Raw genomic sequence first — 9,545 nt, forward strand, 5'->3', positions numbered from 1 at the left:
GCAATGGCTTTAAACCAAAAAATTTAGCTAGATTCTCTGCTTTCACCGGGATTTTTCATAAATAATTTCATCGGAACATTCGGTTTTGTCGCTTTTTTCTTGGAGAAAATCGAAATTTGTTTTGCCTGTTTTCTTTTTCTCAAACTCCTGCTAGAAACAATAGTAAAAATTTTAAAGCTTTAAAAATTAATAAACTAACAAATCCTACTATGAGTTTCTGGAAGATAATGTAAGGTGCAACGTATAACATTTTCGTTCTATCAGCTTTTACCTCCATTTTCTCAAACGAAAACTCCAATCTTGAATGATCAACTTTGAGAAACTCAAGAAAAAAACAAATACGACAACAAAATCATAATCAAAATATTTACCAAGAAAGCACTGCTTCAATACCTATGGTAGAGCGACATGAGCCCGCAGTACCCTTACTGTCACCAGATTCACGAAACGAGCCTGGTTTATACCCAGACCTAAATAACCAAAATGAACATTCAGTACGGAACAACCTCTAGCCCAACAATCCCTCATTCAACCACCAACAACAACACTATAACACCAATATAAGGCAACAGTTTTCTATTTCAGAATGCCCTCAAAAAAACTGCGCATCCCCATAGACTAAATGCTAGTCGATATTTTAGACAGACAAGTTCTTTTACTAATTCAGTTTCCCACATTTACAAATAAACTATTTACACGAATAGCAGCTGTTGACTTACCTCATTTAGGAACCAATAATTTTATATGCCTTATGCTAATTGTTTATCCAGAAACATTTCTCGTAACAACTTCTTTTTCAAAATAAATAATTTTTCTTTTCCTTTTTTTACAATAACATAGAAATAGTCTTTTTCCAAAAAAAAAATAGAGAAAAAATTCTCGTTTTTAATTCGATAAAACTTATAAATCTAGATATGCACAACCGAGGAAACCCGGATCTTAAGGACGAAAAGGACTACAACAAGGACACTACAGACGACCAAGCAGAAGTGCAGAAGTGGACACAACCAAGGGTGACCCAAGAATACTAAACGATCGTCGACCTTAGTAAGAAGATAAAATATTGATGAACAAAATAAGATTAACTAAACCTCCCCTCATAGGTATATTTCTCCAGGCTGTTCGATTCATTTATATAATCTAATAACCCTGTGCTTGGTATTTACCCAGCTAATTAGTTCATACCTTTTCTTACTATTGTTTCTACTATAACGTTTGTCAAGACAACTTGACGATATAAGGTGAGACTTATAACTTAGGATGAATTACTAAGCAATCAACCAGCAAGGAAAACTTTGTAAAGTCTCTTCCACTCTTTTTAAGGTTTAGTTGGAGCAATAAACCGAAGCCGTTAAAATGCTAAAACTTTGACTAAGTGAGGCACCTGTTTTTGGGATTGAAGTGAGGCAGATGACCGCAAGCTGTTTGCATCATTCAATATAGTAACAGAAATTGTAAAAACATGATACCGAACCATTAAGATTTTGAAAAGCTTTTGAACATCCGGTTTGACTTCTAAGCAAGAAATGCTTGTCATACGATTTTAGTTCAACATTGAAAAATGTTTTAGGGGTTTTAAAACACACTTTTTATCTATTGGACTCTTTCCGATCATTAAAAAACTTTCTATTTTTTTTTTGGATGTAAAAAATCTGGTCTTGCACAATTCATAGATAACAATTTCAAGATGCGCTGTTTTTTCGTTGCAAAATTAAAATTCATAAATCATTCAAAAAAAATTTGAAATGAGTTCAACTTGGGTTTTTATAGGTTGAAAGCATTTTGACAGTCAAAATTTTGATATTATTTTGGCCCATTGCTTGGAGATAGTAAGCTTTATGGAAGGTTCCTGTATCAAACTCCTAAGTTTTGATTCAAAAAAGTTGAAGCGTGGTAGAAAACATTTTCAAGAATGCAAAAAATGGTTGGCATCCAGTTTCATAAATTTCAAAAAGCTTATTACACATTGTTACCGATTGTCATATGTCTTGAAAAAAATGTATCATACAGTTTAAAAAAAAAACAAGAACAACCGGTTACTCTGTAAGTAGCACAGAACGTTCCAAACATAGTTTTAAAAAAAAGTATTTTTAAAATAAATTTGTATACTCTGCGTGATGTGATGAAAGGGTCTGCTCCAAAACTTGAAAATTAGTTTTAATAGACAGTTGTAGTGAAATAAGCAAATTTATTAAATGTTTTTGTAGAAAAATGACCGGAATTGTTTTCAAAATTCACTCAAACTTTTTTTTTTATTTTTTTAATGAATTTTGATTCTCAAAATGGCGCTACAAAAACTCCAAAAACTAAATTGTCACGGCTTAAATTAAGATATAAGCAAATTTAAGCCTGTTCATTGACTTTATTCGCTCGAATTTAGACTATATCTCGAAAATTTCGAAACAGTTTCTCTCAATACCGGGACATTTTTCGAAAGATGTAAAGTTCGTTCAAATAACGACAGAAAGGGCTTTAATATGATAGATTACTCGACCCAGTTCGATGTTTGTTTGTGGTACTTAGTTTTGCTTGGAAAAAATACATCTAAAACGCATGACTATAAAGTACAATGGTCGGAACAAAAAAATACTTTCCATGCTTTTTTCATAAACATTTGAGGTAGCGAAGACAGGTAAATTATTATTTTTTTATATTTCAGAATGAAGAAATGCTTGTTATAAACTTCATAGCATCAAAAAACGCCTATCTTACTATTTTCATACAATTTTTACAGTCCATGAATTTGTATGAAACAAAATGATAAGAAATTTTTTATATTACGAAATTGTACGATAAGCATTTTAATAGTATGAATTTGTAAGATAAGCATATTTTGTCAAACCGGACATTTATGTGGGTGCACGGTATATAATTGGGCTATGAATTGATTCCGACTACCTTCTGTTCCTAGACAAAAATAGTTAATCTCGCTTTTTGTTTATTGTTCCGACTTTCGATACGAAAGTAACGGAATATTTGTGCTCGGGGTGGGTTTTTTTTCTTCAGACGAATTTCGACTTTTTAACTAGCCATTTTTGACAGAATTTTTTTATATCATTCGAAAGCTATTGTTGTCCTGAGCCTAAACTTGAAAAGATATTTTACCTGTGATCTTTTTTTGTAAAGTTATGAGGGTTTAAAGATGGCCATTTTAGCCATTTTGACCACTTTGGGACAATTAACGCGCGATATAATTCGCGCTATTAACGCGTAAGCGGAGATTTAATCCGTCTTGGAAATCGTTCCAAATTGGTTGAACGAAGCTTATTTGCCATAATTGATTTGCTACAAGGAACGAAATCTACCTTTTTGTACTTTATTTGGCGTGTGGGGGGATGATTTTCATAAAAAATTTCAAATTTTAGAAAAAAAAATTTCATTTTACTTTATTTCATTTAATTTTTTTTATCTATTACTGCTGCTCAATAAACCTTAAAAGGCCGTCGGAACATTCAGGGCTTCGCCCTGATACGAGCAGTCTTGTTATTTTAAAAAACTCAAATCCATCGGTTAGGTATAAAATTAGAAAAGTTCCTATTTTTTCCATTTTCATTCAAATTTCCGCTTTTTCTACGAATAAATTCAGATTTGGAATAATCCGACCGTTCTCCGTTTAATGCATGCTCTTTAAGAAATTTGGAAACATTCTAAAGACCTGCCGGAAATTAATTCACTACACAGAGCTTGACCAATGCCACAGGCAATTTCTGATCGAGAGGTCTCAAAGGAGATTGAATATCGGTGTTAGACAAAATTGGCGATATTATATAGATTAAAAAGTTATCGCACGTAACTTAGTAAAAGTTATCGCACTTAGTAAACTATTACATCTACATGGTAACTATTATTTTCCTCTCGGGTTCTCTACCGTGGCAGCAGTTTTAAAAATTTAGTTTAGATTATGACTTCATAAAATAGTAATGGATTCATTAAAACAATCATTGTCGCAAAATAATAAACTACGATTTTTTTGTGACTAACATCTAATCATTGTTCGGAAAATAGACAAAAAGACAACGGATTTTACCCAAATAGTATAAGAACTAAATAAAAAACTTTTAAAAGTGCCATTACTGAAGATTTGAGCTATTCAAAATTTCGTCTTAGAAATTTTGTGGGAGCTTAGGGGGAGTTTTGAATATTGGGTGAATGATAAACAGCTCTAATCTAAATTCGTGTAGGTAGCTTTTGTAATTTTTAATAAAACTGCTGCTAAAAAGCCTACTGAGAGAACAAACCAGTCCAACTTATAAACCACCTCCACCAAAAAATGGCTCAAAATCACCCTGCAAGATGCTCGATTTCATTAAACACATTGGCATTTTTGATAGCTTATGTATCTTTATGCATCATAGCTCCATCAGCTGAAGGTGAGAAGATCTGTTACTCAAATTGTGTATAAAGACTGTGCGTGGACTTTTATATGCAAAAATTTAAAATTTTTGCTTTCAAAAAGTATTTGGAAAACCGTCTTTTTCTTCATGAAACTGATTTAGTGTCTAAAATGAGAACTTAAAAATTTTCCTCAGTTGTGGACTTTTTCATGAATAAAATTCTTATCATTCAATTTTCATACCTTGAACTTGTATTAGAAGCATTTTTTTTTGTCCAATAGTTGACCAATAGTGATGATTCAATAGTGAATTGGTTCTCATTCAATTGAAACCCGATGTAAGCTCATTTAAACTTACCTAAAAACCCTTTTGGAAGGTTTTCTGAAAAAAACCGTTTAAATAGAAAAACTGCTTATCTTTGAACCGTATGATTTGATAACTTTGAACCGTATGATTAGCATTTTTTCGATAAGACCCATGCATGGATTTGCATGATGGTCATTTTTTCAATGGAGTTGTATGATAAACGTTTTGTTAGAATATGTTCCAATCAAGAACTTTACTGGATCTTACTAGATAGAAACTTGACTCTGACTATGAATCAAGTGAGAACACAAACATAAGTGTTTCCTTAATGGCGTGGTGTTAATTAAGATATCAAGCCAAATTTCAAAAATTTTTCAATGATGACATTAATTTTATAATGATAAAAAACCACATTCTTTCTCCTCAATCAAAAAAAAAGAGGGAACAAGAATTGTCTGTAGCGCAAAAACTTCAAGTACAGTTTTTTGTTGAAATGAAACAAAAAAAGACTGCTCGTATCAGGGCGAAGCTCTGAATGTTCCGACTGCATTTTAAGGTCTATGGAGCAGTAATAACATTAAAAAAATAAAGGTAATAAAATAAAATAATTTTTTTTTTCTCTAAAATTTGAGATTTTTTGTGAAAGTCACCCCCCCCCCCCACACGCCATATAGAGTACAAAGTGATAGATTTTGCTCCTTTTAACAAATCAATTATGGTATATAAGCTTCCTGGAACCAATTTGGAACTATTTCTAAGACGGATTAAATCTCGCTTACGCGTTAATAGCGCGAAATATATCGCGCGTTAATTGTCTCAAATAGGCCAAATTGGCAATGTTGAAACCCCCACAACTTTACGAAAAAAGATCACAAGTGAAATATTTTTTCAAATTTGAGCTTAGGACAACAATACTTTTCGAATGATGTAAAAAATTTTGTCAAAAATGGCTAGTTAAAAAGTCGAATTTTGTCTGAAGAAAAAAAAACCCACCCGAGCACAAATAGTCCGTTACTTTCGTTACGAAAATCGGTACAGTTAAAACAAGATAAAACAAAATTCTATTATGTTTGAATATAAATAATTAAAGAATTGCTTTTGAGTTGATGAGAACTTTTTTTTCATATGAAAAGAGTTAGAAAAAAAAACACTTTTGAAAAGATGAAAGTATTAAGCATCATACCTTGCAGTTGATTTGATGCTATCATAAAAAATGAAATTTTTTCTTGAAAAAATAGTCTATAAGTGTTATAACGCCTTCATTTAACTTCGAATTGAAAAAAGAGAAATTAATTGTGTGTACGCTAACCCCTCTACGCTATATATTTTTCCCGCGTCTTAATAGTGTGGAACAAAACGCAAAGTTCAGATGATTGAAGCACTAGAACGTCAATTACAAAACTGCACACAGATAAAAAAAAAACTGAGCATTTGTAACCCCACATCTAAATCGAACAAATTTTAATGCAGTATTGTTTTAGGTTAAAAAAAACAAGAAAATGAGTGTTTTTGGTTACCTTTTTACAGCATATAAAAATAGATCTTTCAATAATGTTCCAGTGACATTTCATATCAAAATTTTAAAAAGTTTCATAATGAGCCATCATAAAGCAGCACATATTGTCTGCATTGGAGTTTCATAAAAGAAACTTTTTACCTTCAGTTAAGTTTTAATTCCATCTTGTTAGTCAGAAGGGTGTTTTGGCATAAGGATCTACAAACAAAAGCACAGATTGATATACAGACCATAGAACGAAATAAATAATCAAAAATCCGTAAATGTCAGTCAGTAACAGATCTAAAAGTTGAAATCAAACTTTTTCTGCAAACGAAAGTTTTTGTATGAATTTTTGAAAATATTATCAAAGTTTTCCAGAAAAGTAGACTTTTTGCAAATTAAAATGAAAAAAGCAAGTTAATGAGGCATGTATTCAAGTTTCAAAGTGGCAGTAGCGGTGTATAAATTTTTTTCAAGGCTACAAAAAATGCAGAAATGTGTTTTAAATTACTATTAAATTTTGATCAATATGGCAGTTGAGTATACACTGAAAAGACAATTCTGGACATTTCTGGAGCTTTTGTATATTTTCTACCTAAAAACAATTCAATATCACTAGTAGCAGTCTAACCAATTTTTGTTGCAAAATAAAACCCTGTAATTGATCATGTTTTCGATGCAAAAGTTTGTTGTTGTAAGAATGCAGTCCAATCAAATCCATTATAACCGGTTAAAATCCTTTTAATTTCCACTATGATTTATCTAATGGGTTTTTCTAACAACTCATATGCTATTCACGGACCATTCAATTTTATAACGATTGCATTACGAGGCCAAAATATGCACTGGAGAAGCGCACAACTTGGTGTTTGTATGTCTCTGCAAGTTTTGTGACAACGATCACAGAAAGTGAAAGACCAGAAAAAAAAACAAAGGAAGTGTCCTTTTTCGCAGAATCCACTTACAGTTCACAAAATATACTGTTTGGCCTCATGGTGCGTTTAATCTTAAGCCCCCACTCCAACCACTTTCACTCCCCCCCCCCCCCTCAAGTTTCACCGTTAGTTATAAGCCTAGGAGAAAATTAAACAGGGGTAGACTAAACACGGGCGACGGGGGAGGTGACAATCGAATATTTTCTTGAGGTGTAAGAGGTTTCAAAAAACTTCCAGGTTATTTTCCAAAAAACCAATACTATCTATTATAACTAATTTTAAGCCTTTAAAAATAATATATGACATGAAAACAGTACCATTAAAATCTAATAACCGCAAAATATAAACTAATGCGTCATGTTAATGACGTCCCGTATTAATGCGTCGCTCACCCCATTCCTCCAGAATGACAAAAAAAATGCAAAAATCACCAAAAAAATTTTCGAACTTAAACTTTTCAAAGATGCCGGTGGTACAGTGATCTGTTCTTGCTTGTTCTTAACTTGTCGAAGCCGCAAATTTCTCGAGGGGGGGGGGGCAGGTTTTCAAAAAAATTGAAAAGTTTGTCGACCTTTTTATGGTGGACTAAATTGATTTTCTGAGCTCTCCCAAACCACTATAAAGAAAGACACTAACTTGACCAAAATTTCTGCGACGGCTAAAAAAACAAGAAAATGAGTGTTTTTGATTACCTTCTTACAGCATATGAAAATAGATCTTTCAATAATATTCCAGTGATGTTTCATAACAAAATTTTAAAAAATTTTATAACGAGCCATCATATAGCAGCACATATTGTCTGCATTGGACTTCCATAAAAAAAATTTACCTTGAGTTATATTTTTTAGATTCAGGAAAAAGTTACCAAACAAACGTTCAACCCAAATTTATGGAAAATTTTAATTCCATCTTGTTAATCAGTACGGTGTTTTGGCATATAGATCTACAAACAAAAGCACAGACTGATATACAGACCATAGAACGAAATAAATAATCAAAAATCCGTAAATGTCAGTCAGTAACAGATCTAAAGGTTGAAAACAAACTTTTTCTGCAAACGAAAATACTTTCTGAAAATACTATCAAAATTTTTCAGGAAAATAGACTTTTTTGCAAATTAAAAATGAAATAAGCAAGTTAATGAGGCTTGTATTCAAGTGTCAACGTGGCAGTAGCGGCGTATAAATTTTTTTTCAAGGCTGCGAAACTAAATTGATTTTCTGAGCTCTCCCAAACCACTAAGAAAAGACACTAACTTGACCAAATTTTCTGCGCATCAGGCAAATTTTTGAAAAAACGCCAGAAAAAGGCGTTTTTAGGCACTTTTTGGAAAACTTCGACCAAACAATTGCGTTTTTTCGACGCGCGCTCCCGCCTGAAAATTAGTATAGATTGGCGCCAAAGGCGCCTTTAGAAAACTTATAGCGTCCCTCAGCAAATATGGATATCTCAAAATAGGACAAAGGGGCGACCCTTTGGGTCGGCAGGGGTTCGAATCCCTGAGAGGAAGAAGCGTCCCCCCCGCTCACCCCCCCCCCCCCTAAATCCGCTACTGAGTCGAGGTCTATCAATCAGGTATTGAAAGAATTAAGGATAAAATAATTTTGTGATGTGCTTCTTCAAAAAATTCGAATATTTTAAGATATTTCTTTGAGACTGGATTTTAAGTCATGTTGAAAAAAGGCTAGATAACATTGAAGAAAATTTGTTTTAGAATCAAAAATAAGCAATTTTTTTTAAACGTTTATGAAACGTGATACTAAAACTTGAAGGAGACTAGTCAAGTCACCCTCGTCATTAGAGTTACAAAAAAACGTCTTAATAATTTTGCTGCCCTTAATTGTATTATGAACCTCAGTTTGCTAAAGTTAAAATGGCATACGAAAATTAATATGATACTTCTATTGAAGCCATCTAATTATCCCCCCACCCTTCGGTACCTAGTAACGATTTGCCATCCTCATTTGCAAAAGGGGGGAATTCGTTACTAGCTACAAAATTCTCATATGCTTAGTCGTTGAAATAGTTAAAGAGGTCCCTTTATCTTTAGCTAGAGGCTATCCCCTGCAACCGGACTACATGCCAACTGCTTTTGACCAGGGCCAACTACTAACACTTGTGCCATCTGGACCCTACATGGCCGAGCCAAACTACGTGCCCTACATGAATTATCACGAAGTGTAAGTCGCACTCAATTTGACACTAACAACTGTTTTTTGCACACTAACGGAAATTTAGTTTTTTGTACTTTAAGTAAGTCCCAGCATTGTTTACTTCTGGAGCTACCAAGAGCAGATCTAAGTGTTTTCGCAAAACATCGAAATATCGGACGAGCACATTTTTCCAGCACATTATATGAGTTCTACTCGAACCAAATCTTGTCAAAATGTCCAAAATGGATGTTGTAAATTGGAATCAGAGTCAGAGGGGGACTCTAGGTGGTCGGGTAATCTCGAAGTTCTGAGCAGATAC

General features: G+C 33.1%; 4 protein-coding genes and 1 long non-coding RNA gene across 6 annotated transcripts in view; 3 read left to right on the forward strand and 2 right to left on the reverse strand.

The window, feature by feature from the left end:
* The window catches only part of LOC134846998 (sec1 family domain-containing protein 1-like), a 541,294-nt gene that overhangs the window by 105,023 nt on the left and 426,726 nt on the right, over positions 1-9,545 (reverse strand). The window lies entirely within an intron of this gene.
* The window catches only part of LOC134846999 (metallophosphoesterase 1-like), a 139,423-nt gene that overhangs the window by 90,937 nt on the left and 38,941 nt on the right, over positions 1-9,545 (reverse strand). The window lies entirely within an intron of this gene.
* LOC134847000 (IST1 homolog) overlaps positions 1-9,545 on the forward strand; it is a 541,764-nt gene that overhangs the window by 10,066 nt on the left and 522,153 nt on the right. The window lies entirely within an intron of this gene.
* The window catches only part of LOC134847002 (NAD-dependent protein lipoamidase sirtuin-4, mitochondrial-like), a 500,142-nt gene that overhangs the window by 10,066 nt on the left and 480,531 nt on the right, over positions 1-9,545 (forward strand). The gene's annotated exons all lie outside the window — the stretch shown is intronic.
* Positions 3,731-9,247, forward strand: LOC134846932 (uncharacterized). Its single transcript, XR_010162835.1, has 3 exons — positions 3,731-3,837; positions 4,221-4,370; positions 9,124-9,247. It is a non-coding gene; the product is annotated as an uncharacterized LOC134846932 (long non-coding RNA).

The sequence above is a fragment of the Symsagittifera roscoffensis genome, chromosome 5, assembly GCF_963678635.1.
Source record: "Symsagittifera roscoffensis chromosome 5, txSymRosc1.1, whole genome shotgun sequence".
Lineage (NCBI taxonomy): Eukaryota > Metazoa > Xenacoelomorpha > Acoela > Convolutidae > Symsagittifera > Symsagittifera roscoffensis.